General features: G+C 38.8%; 1 long non-coding RNA gene across 3 annotated transcripts in view; it reads left to right on the top strand.

Annotated features, from left to right (window-relative positions):
* LOC104143044 (uncharacterized) overlaps window positions 1–21,051 on the top strand; it is a 109,862-nt gene that overhangs the window by 67,114 nt on the left and 21,697 nt on the right. For all 3 annotated transcript variants that reach the window (XR_693831.2, XR_693830.2, XR_011141085.1), the window contains one exon: window positions 20,176–20,261. This is a non-coding gene — a long non-coding RNA (uncharacterized lncRNA). The remainder of the gene's footprint in view (window positions 1–20,175; window positions 20,262–21,051) is intronic.

The following is a 21,051-nucleotide window of genomic DNA, read 5'->3' as shown; positions in this document are numbered from 1 at the left end:
TTCTGAGGTAGAATGTATTCCAGGCAAGTTTGGCAGTCAGAAAGGGATGACTTCTAAGATAATGAAACACACATAAGGACTTTGCATTGCAATAGTCTATTCTTATTAATGAGTCTATCTCAAAATTATAATAATTGGCTCTTATCTTGAGTATTGCTGCTGACCTCCCTAACACTGGACGTAGTGATTAAGGGGCTTCTGCGGCTAGACGGATTGGCATTTCCTTGAGATACAGCTAAATGAAATGCCACAAATAAAGGGATAAAGCCAGACTGCTGCTTTTTTTGACAAAAAAAAATGAGGTGGATAAAATTAAAAAAAAAAAAAACTCCCTCTGTTTGCACCCAGGAATACTCAGCTATTGTTTGCTGTTTATTTTATAGTCCACCCTGACCCCACATCTAATTCTTGCTTGCTTGCATATCTATTATAGGATTGCAGTTTTGCAGATCTATTGGCCTTCTTCACCTCTCTGTAAACCACTTGCACTGTTTCCTCCTGCATACAAAGAAGAGGAAAGAGAAGAGGTTTGGGTGGGGGGTGGGGGGGAGTGGGAAAACAGGCATAGCAGTAAGAAACTTTATGTATTGCTTCTCAGTCTTTTTCTGTTCGTTTGAGCTTTCTTCGTATATTTTTGTCTCTAGCACTGCTTTTGTTCATGCCATAGGAGGTTTTTGTCTGTTTTTAAGCCTTTCCTTCATTGTAGTCTTTCTCCTCACTCTCTAGAAACTGGCTGAAAATAAAGAACTGCTCCTTTTGATGAGTAATTGCTCTTCTAAGTAAATCAATATTAATAAAACTAGTATACAGTCACTGTGCCCCATATCTGTCCTTTTCCAGGCTAGTCTCAAAGTCTTTGTCAATAGGACTTAAGGTAATTAAGCATATTGCAGTAGAGACCAAAATCATCCTTCAATAGGAGATCTCTCTCTGCAGGAAATCCTTGTCCCAGAGAGTTTGCAGTAAAAACAGACAAGACACAACAGACAACTCAGAAGTACTAAAGTCAGATGGAAAAGAGGTACCACTCCAAACTTCAAGAAACAAAGCCACAAATTTGTGACGGATGCTAATGTATGGAATCTGAAACATACACGTCTCTGTTTCAACCCATACAGCTGCATCAATAGTTTTAGCAGAAACTTGCCTACATGATTTTAGGATGTGTTTCCATGAACCTCAGCTTTAACATTTGTAACTTACAGAGCTGGGAGCTGGGCACTCCAGCAGGAATCCGCTTTAGCAAGAATGTGTTTCTTTTTACCCTTCCCTCCATCTTCCTTCTCTCGACCTTTCACATTTTAGGCTTTCAAGCTCACAATAGAATGTCTCATATAACCTTCACTAAAACTTTCAGAGATCCTATGCACTTGTACTGCAGTCCTGGAAGCATTAGTTTATCCAGGGTTTTGCTCCTGGCTTCACCAAGGAAGCCACTATCAGATGTTTCCCTTAACTTCCTCAAATACAGAGTCTGATGTTACAAACTGCTTAATTTAACTAACGGCTCCCATTTATGCACTAATGCATAACTCCTGGTGGTGTTAGTTTCAGTTTCTCCTGTTTTGTGCGTCTTTCTCTTAGCAAGCTAAATCTCTTGTCTTTGTTTCGCTGAACACGTATATTATATATACAGTGTAAAACTGTTCTTGTCAAACCATTGTTATTCATAATTAGGTATATCTCTAACATGTCAGTGCTGTAAGTCTTCTCTTGTCCCTAAATTTTGGGAAAACATCAGTTTATAATGACATATTCTGACCTTCTCAAGAGAAAAGGATTAATATTAAGTTGCTGGATTAATATTAAGAATGCAAATGAAAATTGCTACTCTTAAAAGAAGACTGACAAATCCTATTGCAGAACTTGCTTAAATGATTTTAAGACCACATACTTTATCTGCCCTGTTCTCTGTTAGAAGTAGCAAGCCAGGAAATTAGTAGGAAAAATGTAGTGTCAAAACCAGCTTAAGTTATATCTCTACCCTCTAAACAGGCTCTTACCAGCTCAAATCAATTACTTTTCCCAGACAATGATCTCTGTGAATAAATTCTTTTCTCACATGCAATGTATATGCTATGCCTTCTTAACATATAACGTCATGTTTATGCGTTCTGAAGGGGGGAAAAATTCTTCTCTCATAATAGCGATTAGCAATTGTGATCCCAGTCCAAGCTATGCAAGGAGATCCTAGTGAGAATGAGGCTGAAGAGGGCAAAAGGGATATTCCTTGAGAGTAGTGGTTTTCATGGAACTATTTGACAGTGAAATATATCTGAGGAAGAGTAAAGGAGGCAGCAGAAGGGTGCTGATTGTGAGAAATCAGGGCTGGATAAAGCGCAGGTTTAAATATTTGTCTGAACAAATGAAGTGCTTCCTCCCGGGTTTCACACGCAGTCCGGAGGAAGTTTAAGCTTTCTATCTGCTCTAAAAGCTTCATGGAAGAAGCTGGCATTTTCAAATGAGTTATCAGGGAATGAAGGTACTAAGTAAATCGTGCTTTGTAAGTAAAGAGAATGCACCAAAGAAACACCAGATCCTTACCTTCATTAGCTTATCCAGCTAATGAAAATAACCTAGTGAAGTCCTAGCTATTTTTAGCACTTTTTAAGTTCCAAAAGGAACAAGATCTGTCTTCATCTAGATGACAAAAGGCTCTAGCGTAGAACAAAACCGTCTTAGGAGGCAGAAAGGCCTTTAAACAGATTTAACATACATAATCTGAATGACACATTCAGCTCTGCCATTTGGGTGTTTAAGACGGGGATACTTAAGCCTCAATCAAAAACCAACCAACCAAACAAACCTTTACTGCAACCAAGGTTTGCATAATTATGCCTTAAACACCTATCTCACAGTGCACAGCTCCGAGTTGACTTCCAGTGCTGCGCATGAAGTGAACAGAGTATTTGAGAATGTGGTTTGGAACAGACAGCATGTAAAACAAAAAAAAACACAATAAAAAACAGTGGCTAATTTTATTGGATTTGCTGAATCAGAAACCTTTTTCCTCTTTTCATCTGAAAACACTTTAGTCATGAAAAAGCAAGAGTTATGTTGCCCTGAACCAGGATTTTTTTTTTTTTTTTTACTTTTTTTCACTCTTACTTGTCAAAGTGTAAGAGCTTCAACAAATGGGAACTGGGGCACCCATTAATCTAGCGCACTAGGAAATCAGTAAAATCCATTTTGCTTTGCTATGGATATGAAGGATTGAAAGAGATTCACCATATCCCGAGTGTTTTGGGCAGTCACTCAGTGAATAAAAGGTCTCCTTCATGGCCTAACTTATCTTTTGAAAGGAGAGAGCAGAGATTTCTGGTTTATATTCCAATATGATAGATACGTGGAGAATCCTGCTGGATGGAGCATATGAGATAACATGGAATAACATCTAATCTATTTGGATCCTAACAAGGCATAGGAATGTTAGTACTAGGAAAGGTTTAGTAGTTTGGGGTTTTGCGCTATGTGCAGTACTTGGACGTCTGCAGACACTGCAACTGATGCCTACAGATTAATTGGCAGAACTAGGAAGAGTTTCTTGACTAGGTTCTAGGTACTAAGTTCATTTTTGGAACTAGGTTATCAAGTCCTGCCTACAGACTCAACAGGGAGATGTTCAGCAGCTAGCAGTATTAGGACTCATTTCTGCGTGGCCTTCACCCGTTTATAGGTAGCTTACTTTAAATAACATCTATTCCTGCCCTAGTGTATTCTACTGGCTCTTCCACTATAAATTGCATAAGGAAGGGATAATGTAGCTTATGGTACCTTTAATAAACTTTAATGGCTAACAAAAGATAATATCATAAAACAATCTCATCACATTCCAACTGCAACTGATTTTCCCCTCCGTGATCTCAAAACAGTATGGATTGGAATCCATAAAAATGATATAATATTTAATTAGGTTCCAGTGCAGAAACCTCCTGACTGCCCCTTGAGACTTGTTAAAATTACAGCATGAGCTGTGTTAATCAAGCTCCTTGTTGCTGAGAGCAGAAATTGTTGCCCTCTCAGTAATGGAATTCCACACCCATTTGCTGCAGAAAGTGACAACGTATGCTAGTCTTACTATATTGGTAGAAAGCATGTGATGTGAAATACTTTTGCTGTCTGGAAGCTCAGATTTTCCAAAGCAACTTGACTGTTTTATTCAGGCTTGTTGAATGCCTTTGTGAAGGCACACAACTAAAGCTCCAGATCAACTCAATGGATTTCAAAAGCTCTAATTGGTCCCTCACAACTCTTCTTTTCTTCAACCACGGTAAAACTTCCTTTCTTCATACCCTGCTCATTGCATATGATTTAGAGCTCCTCTCAAAGTACAGCATAACAGTGAAAAAACTCTAAAAGCACAATGAAGCAGTAGTTTGAAAGAGTTTTCCTATGTGGAGTCAATACGATATTCAATTTTCTTTTTGATATTCTAGAAAATGTATTAAAAAGTAAAAATACCTTCTGTAGTCAAGTTAGGACCGAGTAAGGATCACACGTAGCCTAAAGCTGTCATCACTTAGTTACACTTGCTCGCTCTCAGTAAGTCTACGTTTCTGTCTTAAATGCAGTAAAATGGCATTTCTTCCCAAAAGCTCCTTTTCAGTTACCTGCCAGTAAGCCAGTATAAAGATCTGTGTAGACATGAGCAATGTTGCTATTGTGTCTTCTGGAGAAAAGTTGAAGACAGAAAAGCTTATCCAGTGGCTGGTCACTGTATTATCAGATGCTGAAAAAACTTCAATAGTGATTGTGCCACAAGCCGCCATCCCTCCTATGGCAGTTGTAGGGGGATGATCTGAGTGGAAGAAGATGTTCACGGCAGGGTGAGCACATCAGTGACGTGTGAGCTGGAAACAAATGTCACCCTGGCAGATGCTAGTATTGGGCTGAAATATCATTTGGAGGTGCCTCCTTATATCTTATTTCTTTTTCTCCCTCCTCACAAATCTGGCCACCATTCAGATTTGTGTGCTACTTGTTTTATAAAACGGTAATTAAGCTGGAAAAATGGTAATTAAGAATAACAGGGCAAATACTGCTTTCAGTCTTTAGATGGAACAGCCAATAACATTGAAACTATAGCAAGAGAAACAATTACTGAAAAAGGGAATCCTCATACTTCTCTTATTAGACCACAATATTAATTAAAATGACTAATTCCTCTTGTAGGAAAATATAACAGTGGCTGGAAATGGAAGGTGACCCTTTGAAACAAAGATGTGAAGTCTCATTGGTCTTTGACAGCAAAATAGTATGTTTCTCTGTAATACAGGTGTATTTTATCTGATGAATTAAATCCATGCTCCTTCCTCACCATATTAGTATCAATACTTAACTATAAGCAGTTCACGCATAAATACTGGGTACATATGATAATATATGAAATAAGACCAGCAAATATCAAAAGCCTATCTTAAGTTGAGCTATATGTGTTTTGAACTTGGATAACAACGTATCTTAGCCAGCAGCAGAGAAAGCTTTAATAAGTTTTGGAATTAAAACTGAAGCATACAATATAAATCCAGCATTCTATTCAAGAAAACATTAACATCTATACGTCTTTGGTCTTATTCTCAATTTAGGCTCTAGGCAGCTCAGGATGTTCAATTTATACCAATTACGTGTGATTGTCTTGTGTACTTTGTAATGCTGGGGACAATCAGGGGATGTAATCATCTGTTTCTGAAGTAATAGTGGATTTCATTTCAAATGTATTCATTATGCAGCATGTACTGCTGCAAAGCTAGATAAATCTGATGACTTCTTTTACTTCCAACTTAAAACCTAGGACATCCCTTTACTGCTAACTTTTCTGGCCATGGAATTTCAGCAAGGTAAAAATCAAAGAAAAATAAGGCTCTGACAGATTTATCTTTTTTAAGCTAACACAGATATAATCCAGGGAACAGAATATTGCACTTAGCGGGGAGTGAATTGTGCTCATCTAACAAATATCCATCATCAACAATACTATAAGAAAAATGGGCTAAGCACCAGACTAATGTGGCTTCAACGCCTTTTTCTCAATAGATATGTTCCTGTAGTAACCAGCAAAGAGGCACTTCAGTTCTTCAGAGATCTAGCCTTGTATTGGTAATCTAGTTATGATAAATTAAGTATTTGTGGTTGACACCAAATATTCTCTTGACTGGAGGTTTTCTGAAGCGGCCTTTTTCTGCTATGCGGTAGGATAAAGCAGGATTTTCTGAGCTGAATCAGAGAGATAAGTCTGCTCTTTCTGCTGTCTGTGCTAGACTTGTTCCTGGTCTCTTAGCTACCCCAGCTCAATCACATTCCTTAAACTATTTCCCCTTCTTCACACTCCCTGCCCATGCACGCACTTGCCCCACTTACTTAACAACAACAAAAACCTCATCTCTCTCCTTCCCCTTAATTGTGAGGACTGATCTGTGTGTTGGAAGACATGGACGCATCTGCCTGGAAGCCAGGTAGCCTTGTTCCTCCTCTGCCCTGCAAAGCTTCTAGGGTAGATCTGATAAAAGTTCACACCCACAAATGAAACACTGCAGTGCTTGAATGGGAGTGCCTGGCCCTTGTGAAGACTCCATCGGGAGAGAAAGATGCCTTGAAATAAGATACAAAACAGTCAGCTCTTAGAGTTTTCAGAAGGAGAAACACAAACAAAGCGACATCTGAAATGCCTCCCTTTCCCAGAGTGTGGTTCCGGATACAGGTGTCCTTTCCGGGAGGGCAATCTGTGTCCTGAGAAACAATCAGTCTTTGAAATAAGTGAATGCTTGCTCGTCTCAAAAAAGCTTGCGGGGAGGATATGGGGGGCAAAGAGGGATGTTAGCAGCGAGTATTTCCTTTTTATTGCTCATTAACAAAGTTTCTGAAGTGCTTCATCTGGCTGGGAGGCATAGGTTAATTTTCCATGTCTGCCCAAAGGGATTCAGACTTTTGTCCTTCTGCTTGACCAGTGCTGTTAAGTGCCAGGCTTTGGGGGCAAGCCATTCTTCACCTCCCTTACATCACTCTGCAGGTAGGATTCCCACACTGATTGAGCATGTCAGAAGGTGCAAGATGAAGCACGAGGACTCTCTTGCTGCTCAGAGCTCGCCCACAGAGCAGGGATGAAGGCCCCAGCCATGCACCTGACCCACATGCAGAGACCAGATGACTCCTCTCGCAACCTACCTTACAAATGTTTGCAACAGTATTTTGCTCCCTCAGATATTTGTTCCCCTGCTCTGATGGGCTTGGTGGATCTTACATTCCTTTTGTTTCAGCTTCAGCCAGAGGAAGAGACTGAGAGCCCCTTACCGTCCCCGATAGCTGAAGCTGTCTGCTGCGGAGTGATGTGGATTTGAACTCCGCAGCCTGAGGAGGCTAGCTCCTCCCAGCCTTCCTGCTTCCTTGCCACTCTGCTCTTGCATAGACCATTGCTATCCTGAAAGCACTGAGACCCTCAGTACTGTTTTCTGTGTTTAACCTATCTTTTCTGTAAATATTATGTATACTCTGGAACATGTTATTTGATCTGCCAGCGGAAGAACACCAACTTTTTGGATCTTAATGGGTCTTGGGTATGGACTGGTACGACAGCTAAGTGCTTAAGGAACTTTCAAGTAGAGCATGTTTTTTGAAGCAACGGCTGAAAAGAAAAGGGGGGAATAGCACAACGAACAATCTTTATTTGTACCAAAACCTGGGACTTTACAAGGATACAGCATGGATTAATGGGGGAACTGGCTGAACCTAAGAAAGCAGACCAGCTACATGACAGCCTTTTGGCTCCTTAACAACTTGTGGACTCACTTTTATTCAAGGCTTACCAAAAACAAACCCCCTCTTTTTAATGCTATGAGGAGCTCTTATATTTTGTTCACTTCAAAAAAATCCGAAACATTGTTTTTTTCCAATGCATAATTCCAGCCAATGTAATTTGAAAATATTTATTTTAACTCAAATTTTTTCCACATTAGTGGCTTGTGGTACACTCTTTTCTTGTATTTAACTAAGTTTACTGTGTGCAGAAACAGAGATGATCTGAACTGAATTAATTCTAGGAATTGTTAGTAATGACTCATACTCTCTCATAGTCTCAATGGAAAGGAAGTTGGCTGAATTAATAAGTGCTCAGCACAAGGGTTTATATGAACAGGGCCCAGGGCAGCAGTCTTTATCAGTTCCTTTCCAGTCAGATAGGTAGTTACTCAGCAAAAGGTGTATGGAGACTCTGGCTTACTTTTGAGAGTTAAGCTAAGAGATTAAGTTAAATGTCTTTATGCAATTCATGAAGAGGATTTATTAAAGGTCAGTGCAGGTTGGAAAAAAAAATTAAATCTTTTTTTCTAAGCAGAAAAATATTTCTGTCTAGCTAATCCATTAGTGGCTTAAACTCTGCCTTTTGTGTTCCATGGCACTTAGTCCAATTTTATTCGGCCTATGTTGCTCTTCTGGCCCTTTAAACCTCTGTAAATATAAAAGCAAATGACATTTCTTATAGAAAAGATAACTTGGTAATATAGTCATTCAAATTTACTGAAGTTTATAGGTACACGACATTCCCCTTTCCCTTCTCATTCCCTTCTGTGCCTGCAAACCTATTCAATTTTACTTCAATTTTACTTGAACATTCCCTACAGTTTCATCCCTCAACGGCTAAGTTATCCTAGTTCAGAATTTCCAGACAGGGAAAGTTAACATTAAATTGAGGACACTGTTAAAAGTCAAATGCCCCGTGGGAGTTACTGAGGGTCGCTGACTTTCTCACCTGAGCACAGATTGAAGGCGTTTGCTGCCCTCTTTCTGCCTTTTGTCCCTGGTATCAGCCTCATGTTTGTTTGCTTTTTAAATTTGATTTCCATACACTGTTTTCTGTGCTGACCACTCCGTAGGGACTGGTAGTGGAAAGACATCTTTATACCTCCTGCTGGATTCATATGTGATGAGACAAACGGTGCTCCATCACTGTTCCTGATGTATTGCTGTGGCTAGGGAGGGTGAATGGCTCTCTGGTCCTCTTTGATTCCTCTGGACGTAGCAGTTTCTGTTAATCGTATTGCAAGTCAGACCGTAAGACAGTTAGTGTGCTAAAATAGATGGCATTAGCTTTCACTCTCTCACAGTAGCTGATTATGAGGCAGTTCTTAAAGGCTATTGACTGACATATGCTAAAGATGACTTCTTCACGCATACCAAGAATTTATTGCGTGGGAGTCTTGTGAAAGTAATGAACAGAACAAGCACTCATTCCAGATCTTTTTCAATATTTTTGACATATTTTCTGCATTTTTCCTGAAATTAACAGCTGGAGACTACAGATTTAACCATTACCCAGTGGTTCATCATTATGACAAGTGTCTGATTTCAACAAAGTTGACTTAAAGAGAAGTGTTGAAGTGAGTTGCATGACAGAGTTTGACTTAGAGGCCTGTCTATCTGGAGCTTAAATTAAGAGAGAGAGGTTTCAATACTGAAAAATATCTTTTTTGACTTAAAGTGCATCCTGAAAGCTTAAACTTCAAGATTTCTGCCTACTGAAATGGAGATTAGGAAAAGACAGAGTAAAAATATGCACTGAATAGGGGGACAGGATATTTTAGTTATCTGTATCCAGGAAAATGCAATTGAAATCATTGGAAAAATTATTTTAAAACTATCTTCCAGTTTGCTTCAAACTAGGAGAGTGCTTGCGACCTGCTGCGGTATCTCAGTGGAGAAGGGAGAGCAATCACTTTGTGCTCTAACTAACTGTTCTACCCTGCTCTGCAATTTCCTATCTGTCAGCTCAGTTTTACTGATTCCAGTGGAACATACACTTCAGCATGTCTCACCCCAACTGGTTTGCCCAAAGTAGCAAATTTATGAGTACCTTCTTTCTTTCTCTACTTTTGGCGAATATATTAGCTCTGGTCATTTTTTTCCTCTCTTTCATGATTTCATATATGTTTAAACTAGACAAAGATGGGTAGTTCAATTTTCATTGGATTATGCCCAAACTTTTGTTGGCATGGTTAGTACCGTACCCTGTGGGATTTTTAAGGGTATGTATGTGGGGGGGGTTGATACTATTTTTTAGTTTCACTTTGACTTGAACCAGATTTTTGTCACTCCGCCGATGTGACTTGGTGTGTTGGCAACACCTTCAACAACAGTGAAAAGAAAACAAAAAACCAAACAAGCAACAACAAAAGTCCAACCTGTCAGACTCAGTGTGCCAGTTCGTACAAACTGAATGTATGATACCACAGAGTTTTTGCTGAAATCTGGAAAAAAAAAGTGGCTCTCTGAGTAACAAAGCTGAAACCACATTTCACAGGCTTCGTGTCTCATCCAGTATGTATTAATCCAACTATAAAATGGAAGTTCTGAACAGGTTTTCAGACAGCTGGGATATTTCTGGGTTTATCTATATTGATAGTCTGCCCTCAGTATCTGCATTAAGTCGGCTGATTCTCTCAGCACTTACAAAGCATGTGAAAACTTACCATCTCTTGAGATATCTACTCCTTTTCAAGTAGAGTTGATACAGCCCTGAGGGTCAAAAAGGTTTTGAAAAGGAAAAACAGCTAATGCAATTGCAGAAGACACATTGCCTAAGGAAACCAGTCTAAAGATACTTTTTGTTTGTTTTCTGTTGTTTTATTTTTAAGTCTGGCTTACCTATCAACTCTTCTGAATTGATGTTAGGCTTATTTGAAAGGCTCGCAAACATCTTCCACAGACCGAGGTTGAAATCTTTAAATACATAACAATCAGAATTTTGAGAATCTGCTCACATTCTATTTTGCTGTGAATATCTTGCACAATTCTGTCCTCTCTCTTGATAATACAAGTTGTTCTGAATATGCTTTTAGTGTGGTCTGCAACTGTTAGAGTGTCACAAATCTGCTCCTAGTGAACTGCAGTATTATTGCCTCCAAGCGCTTCAGTGTGCACTTCTAAAATTCAATAAGCTTACTGAAACTGGCATCAACCACTACATCCATGTGGGAGGATTCAAAGTCATTTTGCATCTGCTCATTCTTTTTCTGTGTATTTTTCAGTTTGTCATCAAGTTTTTCCAATGGACTATGTACAAATTCTATAGATCACGTACCTTGCTGAGTATCAGCATCAAATTATTAAAAGAACATTTACTTTAGAGTCTCGCTAGTTCTAGAAGGTGGGTGAGGAAGGTGGGTGAGAAAGGTGGATTAAACTGATACAATGGAATATAATTTAGTTATGCTTCTATATAATCCAAAACAATATAAAGCCAAGAGTTTATTTATTTTGGATGGATATAATTTCTAGTGCTGTGAATTAGTTCTGTCTGTCTCCTGAAAAAAGCACCTACCACAAAGCACCTACCACAAATAATGACACAATTTATTTTACTTTTCTCTTTTGTGTTAAGGAAATGAAAACATGCCCAAAACTCGCCAAAGCCAGCATCAGCATGATTCAGTCCCTTTCCTCTATCTCACCCCCTGCAGTTCTATGTGGATGAGAGTAATTCCAGTTTTTGATCACCCTGTGAGGCAGCTTGGTTCTGATTTGTCCAGCTGGTTATTTCTACATACGTAAGCATGGAAGTTACATTTGTGACCATTCAGTTATCTGCTCATGCAAAAGTGTGTGGAAAAACAAGCTAGCAAAAATTAATATCATTAAATTTAATGGAGTGACCACCTACTTTTTCCATGTAAGGGTGGTACAAAAGGAAGAATTGCTTAGTTTGCTCATATAATGGTGCAGACCGCATAGAGGAGATAATTAGTGCAACCTTAGGGAATCATTGTCTGGTAAAAATGTGTTTGGAATACAAACCTGTTCGAGTATATGGCAAGCCTGTCTAGCAAACACTTGTGTATGAAAACCCGAAATTACCAAGGTAGGTCAAGAACGTTATCTCATACAAACCAAAATAGGTGAAGGTAGATCCTTACATGAAAGTAATGTGCCAAAAATGGGTCCTTTTCTCGTTTTGCTTTTCTGACAAGAAGAGAGGTTTATGATACAGAAAACTGCGTAAGTGGAGTTTGACAGTCTTTCCCTACAACTCTCGAGCAAAAAAATTACCTTGCATTCTTGCAAGCGATTTTCTCAATGTAGAGGCTTACAGAATATCCACAGGTCACCTCCTTCAAGCTACTTCCATACCGTCGGGAGAACGAGAGTGTTTTTCATGCTGGTACCTACTTATTGCAAGGACACTGCTTAGCTAAACATTTTACAGCATTTCTCTGGGCTTGTCAGCCGTCATTAGCAGGAAAGGGGGAAAGACAGAGTTGTTGTTGTGTTGTATCCACAATGGCCGTGGACTCACACTGACATTTGATGGTTCCACTAGTTGCAAATACAGTTTTTGTAATTGCTGTGGCTTTCAATACCGGTAACCTCCCTGCACATAGCACAGTTGGTGCTTCGTCATGGAACGTTTTGAAGCGTTTTTGATTGCTTTAGGTAGCTTAGGAAATCATCTAGAAGCTTTAGTTTCAAATTAGTTTCAAAAGTTATCAGCTCACTCTTTAATGAGGGTTAGCCCCCAAAAGCGCCTGCCTCACTTAGGGAGTTTGAAGTAAAAGGCTTAGGCACTGAATGTGGTATTGCTGCAGATTAGGACACTGTGTAATTGTGTCAAAACAGTGCTGTGTTGGCACTACGTGCTCTTGTTCAGGGGCAGGACTTACCTGCTCAAGCCCAGCGTCATGCTGCTGTAGCCCTGCTGTGTTGTAGTCCCCAAATGGCATGTCTAAATGGTACTGCCCAGTATTTGTTGCGTGGGTATACCATTGTGGCTGAAACCAGCTCAGTGGGCTGATATAGCTGTGCCCCATGCTACTTGTCTTAAATGTGAATGCGGCAACTGAATAGATTTGGGTATTTTACTGAGTTTGGAAATTAAAATAGGTTATAGTGCCTTCTTACATTTTCATGTGTGTACACCTGAACTCAAGACTGCACAACTATGCTGTTTGCTTCGCCTTTTGCTAAGTGGACCCAGAGTCCCCAGAGCGGGAGGATAGAGTGACAATACTAAGACAATGCTGCCCTGGTTAGATTTGGAAGAAAGTTCTGTTTACTAAAGGAACTTTTGATTTCTGCTGAAATTTCCACACAGTTGTCATGGAAACACTTCTGTTTATTTCTTTTAGCTTCTTAAATCATTAATAAAACCTCACCTGGAACCTAAATTCTGACTCAAATTCTATTTGGCAGTATCCATTGTAAACATTTACTGGGAACGTATGATCTGGTTTTCTCATTCACATCTCATCACTTACGGTTTGCCACTATCATAAAATTATGTTTTCATTTTGCAGTGTTGAAAAATGTCTATAAAACTATTCAATATTACTTTTTTTTTTTTTTTTTTTTACTACCCTGACTGGTTTTATGAGAGCCGCGCTCTGTGCTTCAAATCTTTCCATTTTTTCTTCCATAGAGTTCTTCATGTTTCGGTAATTAAACTAAGAGATTGTATATCCAGCTGGCTATACAAGACTAAGATAAAATTTTTATAGCAAAAGAATTAAAATCATGTTTAGGTGTGAGATAAACCCCAAATATCCTGCTTAAAGTGTCAATAAATGTTCGTTCTGTGAATTTATTAACATGATTCAGCATCAGCCTTACACTGTTTTGAAGGGGTTTTGAAGAGGGAAACTTGCGTTAGGAGTCTTCATGAGTTTTTACTCTATTGCTTGAAACAAAGGCTTCCAGCAAAACAAACCAGATGCCAAATTCTGTCTTGATTTGTTAACTGGTATGCATCACAATTCGCACTTACTTCTAAGGACACTCCTGGTTAACACTGAAGTTACTGGATTTGAAACAAAACTCACTGTCTTCCTCCCAAGTTTTTGAAAAAAGAAAAGATAAAATTGCCTGTAATGTAATTATTCTTTTTATCACTCCTTTGAAATAAGGAAGTGCAAATAACCCAGCTTACAGAAGTAAAGCTAAGAGACAGAAAAATTAAAAGATCAGTGAGAAAATGCTCAGTTTTCTGTTCTGATGCTGCTTCCCAGGTGCTACAAGGTGATTGTAGGTTGATAGTATCTAGTATAATGGACCAAGTACTGTGCAACAGAAGCCAAAAGGAGAAAGATCCTAGTGGAATCAGTACAAAAAATGTTCGTGCAAAAAGGACCAAACTTTGTGAGGTTCTTCCTGCACCTGTGAACCATATCCGCTTCCTGATGAGGACGGCTTGAAGAGCAAGATGAGAGCATTGACAATGGCACAAATAAAGATGGAATTTCCTGCTGAAGATGATCACACTGGTTTTGTGGTTAGAAAACATGATTTGTATGAGGTGATGATATCAACTGTTCAAAAATATTGCAGATTTTCTCTAGAAGATAGAAATAGTCAGTCTATTCCAGCAAGCAGGCCCAGATCTCAATCCAATGAAAAGACTTCAGTAACTACACTCTAATGACTACTTCATAAAATGAGACCTGAAGCACTCAAAATTTCATGAAAGAGACCTTGATAGGGACTCTGCAGACAGAATGACTCAAACATTTTTATCAACTTAGTCTTTACTCAACCATTAAATTTAGTTCTGGAAGACTAGTTAGAAATTCATTGTGTTTTGAAACAAACTAGGCCAGATGATGATCTCCAGCCTAATAGAATTTCTATGTGACCTGTGAAATTTTATGAGTATGTTTTTGGAGGCAGGGAACAGATTATCCATTTAAGGAAACTGGCATTTTTTGGTTATGGTTCATATCTGGGGATTCTGAGGGCTCTGGCGTCACTGGTAGCAACTCCTGTCTAGCCTTGTTCATGTCCACTATGAAGTGTATATACCTGTGGTTGAAAAGTGCTTTATGAGGTTCTTTCTTTACTTCACTGTAATTTCCTAAATGGAGCTCAGAGCAAGACCATCCTGTGCTTTGATGCTCAGAATGGGACAATATCATATGGAATTACTAGCTAGCTGCCTGGGAAGAGACATTGTTCTAACATGACCATTGCAACAAGTGACTGAGAATTTCTGAAGGTACATCTGGGTGTCAGGACACTAGTGGCCCATTGCCAGGTGACTAACAGAAAGCAAGGAGGGGGCTCACATTCATAAGCTGTTGATAAGTCCATCTGTGATGAGTTCTAGGAGCTTCTTCCTCAAGCAGAAGGAGCATGATATTAATTTGCTTGGAGAACTATCTAATCATTAGCCTAGATGGAAGATGCTCTTTTTTTTTTTTTTTTTTTTTTTTTTTACTGCAGAGCAGTGAGGTACAAATTCATATTCAAGGAATTTTTATACTACTTCATGCATTTGTAATGCAAATCATTACCTGACTTCTGCAACACAAAGTAAAACTGCAGCAGTTTTAATGAACGTATTCATCACACAATTTCTTTCGAAACAATTTTTATAATGGCAATAAATTCTAGAACTGCCATTAAACAGGAAATTAAAATGAAAATCCCAGACCCATTAATAAGCTAACAAATTCAAGGCAAATTAGTGAAAACAGTGATTTACTGCTGCTGTTATACTTCAATTCATGGACTTGGTGTCCTAGTATCGTTGTACAGTTAGCTCAGTGCTGGCTCTTTCTTGGAGCAATTCAATTTGGTAGAATCACAGCATGAGATCATATTTTTGTCTTCTTGGGTATGGGCTGGAGGTGAAAGAAAATTCAGTTTTGACCAGGTAAATTAAGTTTCTTTCCTTGTTATTACTACTTTTGCTTAAGTAATAAGGATTTGCATTTTATTAATAGTTTATGGATGAGAGGTACAAAAAGGTTTTAATTTAGCAGAGAATGTAAATTTGGATGGAACTTATCCCTTAGTTCATCAAGATGAATCTGAGGCTTCAGAGTATTTTTAAGGATTAGCGCTGACTCGAGTGAGAGAACTCGCTCTTAAACAACATTACAGTGATGGGAAGACACGCTAAATAAGTGATTCCGGGAAGAGCAGAGCTCCACTTGCCACAGAGGTTGCTCACAAGTTATGCAGACTGACTGTGCTTCTTGCAGCAAGGCTGCTGGGGCAAAATGAAGAACTGTACTCTAGGAGTTATTTGTATATTAGCTGTAAATTTCTGTGGCTCAGCTGCCTGCAATATATCACACATGAAAGGATTCTACACTGTAGAGTGGAAAAATGTGCATCTTGCAATACAGCCTGTAGAATTAACTTCTTGGCATAAAAATGGGCATTTGCCAATGTAGTAAAATATATTTAAAAAAAGAAAAAAGCAACAGCAACAAATAAAACAATGATGGCTTCCAAAAATATTCTCAATATAAAAATGCAGGATGGGATTTTGCAGTGTCCATTTTGAGTCAAAACCAAAAAACCATGTGATGGCAAGTTTTTAGTTGCTGAATCACCTGGGATCTTCTGAAAATATGAACAGAAAACAATACATTAACTAGCAGGGGATACCTGGAAGAGGGTGAAGCTGATATATTTTTAACATGCACATGCATGCGCGCACGCACACATAAACACACACACACACACACACACACACACACACACACACACACACCCACCCACCCACCCCCTTGCTTTGATTTGCAACAAATCCTAAGATACCAGCAAATTTGGGATTCAGTACTTACAGTAGCAAACTCTGGCTTTTACTAGACAGGATCCACATTTCTGTTCTTAGTTCTTAGCTTTAATAAAGTCTGTGTTTAAAAAAGCAACAAAAAAAGCAAACATATAGATGGCTGTTTTGGTTTTCCCTCTTAGCTCCAGCTCCGAACTTCCTTGCTTATTTCCTATCTTAAATGTCAGTTGCTTTTAAACATCGTAGAAGAAGCTTTGCCTACTACTGTCAGCTCTGGGAAACCACTATAATCCATTATATGTGCAAGTTTGACATCACTCACCTAAAATCTCACCTAAAAATGGCAAACACTTATGTAAATTTTGCATTCATAAGATAATGTTGCAAAATTGATGTTTGACGGTATTGGTGTAATGAGTACTTAAACCTCCTGTTTTCATGCTTTAGGCAAGTTAATCTCAGTTGAGAGTGTACTTCTGTTATCTTCATAGTGAGCGTGGTAAAACTTGCAATAATTGTCTGCATAGATTTAGAGAGGACGTTACCTGATGTGACTAGCATTTTAACCAATAATCCCATGGAAATTGTCAGGACTACTCAAAACTTGGGAGATTACTAAACAGAATTAAAAAATCTCTCTTCTATTGCATATGAGATATATAAACATAAAGTGAATTCCACTGGTTTCCTGGCACTGTATATATCAAGTTATGATTTCCTAGTGTTTCTTAGGATCTCATGATCCTACATGTTTACCTACCTAATGTTTACCTACATGTTACATGAAGAATCTTACTGAATGCTACATTTGCATAAAAATGACCATGTGAAGACCAGACTTGTTGTGGCAGGTATATTATTGTAAGGGTTTTGATAATGTTATGTCCATATACTTCTTTTTTCTGAGTTGTAAGTTTGAAAGCTGAATACTTTAGTAATATGCTTTTTTTGGGACTGTCGGGTTGCACTGAGCTGTGCATAGCCTATCTCTAGCTTTGAAACTGTTCCAGAATCATTAAGGGTCAGTACGTTACAGTTGCATTACAGCCAGTAACAGAAAAGGACGTCTTTCATCTCCAGAAGCAATTTGCAGCTTACAACAAACTGGCATATAAGCTCTTCTGGAGGACAACCTTGTGCATTAACTTGTACTGCACCCAAAAAATACGTGTAGCCATGACCCAGAGACAAATTGTTGCACTGAGTGGACATTAGAGCCAGCTACCCTTTGATTAACTTACCATGTATTTACAGCAAATGTCAGAGTGGATCCTTAACACAGTGGCAGAAAACTGAAAACACAGCATATGCACACTGTGATTTTTTGAGTGAAAGCTTTGGGTTTTCGTTACTGTCTGAGATTACAGGATGAGCGTGTGAGGGGTAGTTCTGCGTTTTGCAGGTCTTGGATTGCAGTATTAACACTGGAACAGACCATAAGCTTTAGTGCTAAGGTCAGCTGTTATCTGTATCCCTGCAGCTTTGACTTCAGGGCTTTTGTACTTGTTTAGAGAATCCTGTTTTTCACTGATTGCAAAATACTTTAATTTATTTAAGTGTCTGGCTCAATCAGTAAAATTAAAATGCATAGGCAGCGGCTGGACATCCCTCACCATAAATCAGTTTCCCTAATTCAATAACTATATTGGTCAGAGTTGGGCAAGCAAGTTCACATTTTCTGTGTCTGGGTTTCATAACTAAATCTTTTAAGTATTTGGAGTTTATTAGTCATGAACTCGACAGGAGATCACTGAAAGTATCAGACTAATTTAACAGATTACCCATAAAATAAAGCAAATATAGCTTTTAGGAGCATTGCTTTGGGAATATATGTATATTATTGTACTAAGGGGATTTCTATAAGAATCCAAAAGCAAATACTTTTCAGGGTGGAGGAGGGGGTGGTTAGGATTTTTTGGTTTTTTTGAGCCTTTTTTTTTTTCCTCTTGCATCAGGTTCAGGACAGCTGTTCAGGAGCAGTTGTTCAGGAGGAGTGCAAGATTTTGAAGAGCTAGTAACAATGTAAAGACCAAAAAATAATTACAGTCTCCCAAAGGGCATTAGGAAGAATGAAAGTAATAAACGTACTTATTTATGAATGCAGTATTACCTGTCAGTGTTCTGCTTTTTCTGCTTCCTAACACAGCTGCCCTGTGCATTTTGTTTTCTCTACCACCAACAGAGCTGAGGGAGGCTTTCATTTCTGGAGATGATCTTGACTGTACTCTACGCTTTGAACTTTTTCCATTTTAATGTGATTGCAGACACCTTTAAAAATCTGATTCCTATTGAAATCCATGGCAACACTCTCGCCTTGGCTGGAACTGTCTCTTTTAACTGGCTTTCACTGGGTCCTTACCATTCTGCTATTACTCATTTTGTTACTTCAGATCATTTCTTTCTTTCTATTTTTTTTTAATTCTGCCCCTTCCATATATTTGTGATGACAGAGTTCCCATTCGTTTTTTTTCTGTCCATGAATGGCACGCATGACTTGTCACTAGCAGCATTACAATATATTTATACGTTTATCTTAACTGTTTCCCTCCCTTATCCCTCCCTCTTCCCAAACCTTCCTGGGTTACTTTCTGTCCCTTGAAGTTATTTCTGCAGCTATAGCATCCTTGGAGGCATGGGAGTCCTGGGAGGCAGAAGCAGCAGCAGTCAGCAGAGTCCAGATCTATTGGCACCTATCTAGTACCTGCCCTAAGAGCTGTAGTTCAATTGGCCAGGCATAAGTGCAAAAACTGTATACACTTCTCTTTCTTTCACATTCTCTTCTTCTAATACCGTTTCCATTCTCATTTCATCTATCCTTTTTATGTTCCTTTGCTTCCTGCTTTTTTTTTTCATTAATATCTCACATTCGTACCTCTTCAGTATGTCCTAATCTGTTTTGTACTTTTCCTCTCCATGGGATGTGCCTCATGCATGTTTATGCGTGCATATGTCTGTAAGGAAGGAAGGGAGAGAACAGGAGTCCTATTGCTTGTGATTTCCTTGAGAAACCCCCTTCACTCAATTCTAAGTGAACACAGCTCCAGGGAATTTTTGGATCCCCACTATCAAATAGATGTGATTGTAATGCCACTGGAAAACAACTGCTTGTTTTAGGTATAGTCCGAAGCAGCAAACTTTGCAAGACTTGTAATTTTAATTTGGCTTTTGAAGTGAAGGAGGGAACATTTGCATGATTAAAGGTTAGACTTCTTTCTTCAATAGCAAGTTTCCTTAACATAAAGGCTGTTGCACAGTATGTGGAGAAGTAAACATTTTACCACTACATTTAGTTAAAAATCTTCCATGGCTTTGCTCTTCTGAAGCAGTGTATTTAGAATATTGGCCCTCCTTGGCTAGAGACCAGCTATTGGCATTCAAACCCCAAAGAAAATCGTGAAATAAAATGTCAGTGGTGCTGGGATGTCCCCACTGGGGTGTTTGGGCAGGTTTTTTTTTTTCTCACACGGCCACTGAAAATTCTGCTTCTGGATGAAAATAACAGAGTTGAAACAGATGGAGTACAGGCTAGTCTGCATCTTAAGCGCCTAAGCATAAAAAATGGGTCAGCAATTTTGTTTTTGACCTTGTTTCCTCTTCTTTAAGCAGTTCAGTTGATGCCCTACACAGGCACTGTTTCTTGTTTTAATTTTTTTCTCTCTGTTAATTGCCCACAGATGCAACAATTCCAAGCGAAGTCTGTCCTGAACTCCTCCGTGGCTGAGAGCTGGCAGGGGATGCGCCATACAGAAGGCTCTCTGAGGTACAGCTTTTCCAAAGTACATTTAAAAACCAAAACTTTTAACTTGCTGCTGTTGCATGTGATGTGTGACTCGGGTTGGGGGAGCAGAATCAGTTGTGTAGGTTAGGTTTTGGAAAGGAGCATATATTTTCTTCCTGTTGACCTTTTACATAGTAATATATAATATTCAGCATGAGTGAGAAGTAAGCAATAGGTAGCACTTATCTAGGGCTTTTTAGGGTTGCATTTGATCAATATGGTATGGAGTAGGAATATAGAGGTCTTCCTTGCGATTCTCTATCCAGAGAAACAAGGCACCAGGGCCTTATTATTACAAGGCACAGAACTGGCAGCTTTCCTGTAAAAGGCCTGCCTGACAGCATTCCCATTTTGATTTTGTCTGTACAAACCACCCAAAGGAAATGGCAGGACCCCAGCACAGTGGACATTAACAGACTTTTGCTTTAGCTCTGTGATATTGGACACCTATTCTGTGATAAGGTGAAAGACTTGTTCTAATGTAAAAATAAAACCTAATAGTAACCTGGATCTTTTCAGGAAGGGATTAAATCAACTGTCTGAATACTGAATAAATGTAACAGTATCAATAAAGCACTGTTTGGAAAGAAAAATAATGACTTTTTTTTTTTTTTTTAAATGAAGCCTTTTTAAAGTTACATTGGAAGGGAGGCATAAATTTAGAATTTCTCTGTGATGTCTTTACAGAAAGGAAAGATTTAGGATTTTTATTTTCTCAAACTTTCTCCTGTGCATTAAAAACATAGGGTTAGCATTCTGAGAAGACAAGGCT

This window comes from Struthio camelus, chromosome 4 (genome assembly GCF_040807025.1).
Source record: "Struthio camelus isolate bStrCam1 chromosome 4, bStrCam1.hap1, whole genome shotgun sequence".
Classification (NCBI taxonomy): Eukaryota; Metazoa; Chordata; class Aves; order Struthioniformes; family Struthionidae; genus Struthio; species Struthio camelus.
This window is presented reverse-complemented; position numbering and strand designations above follow the sequence as displayed.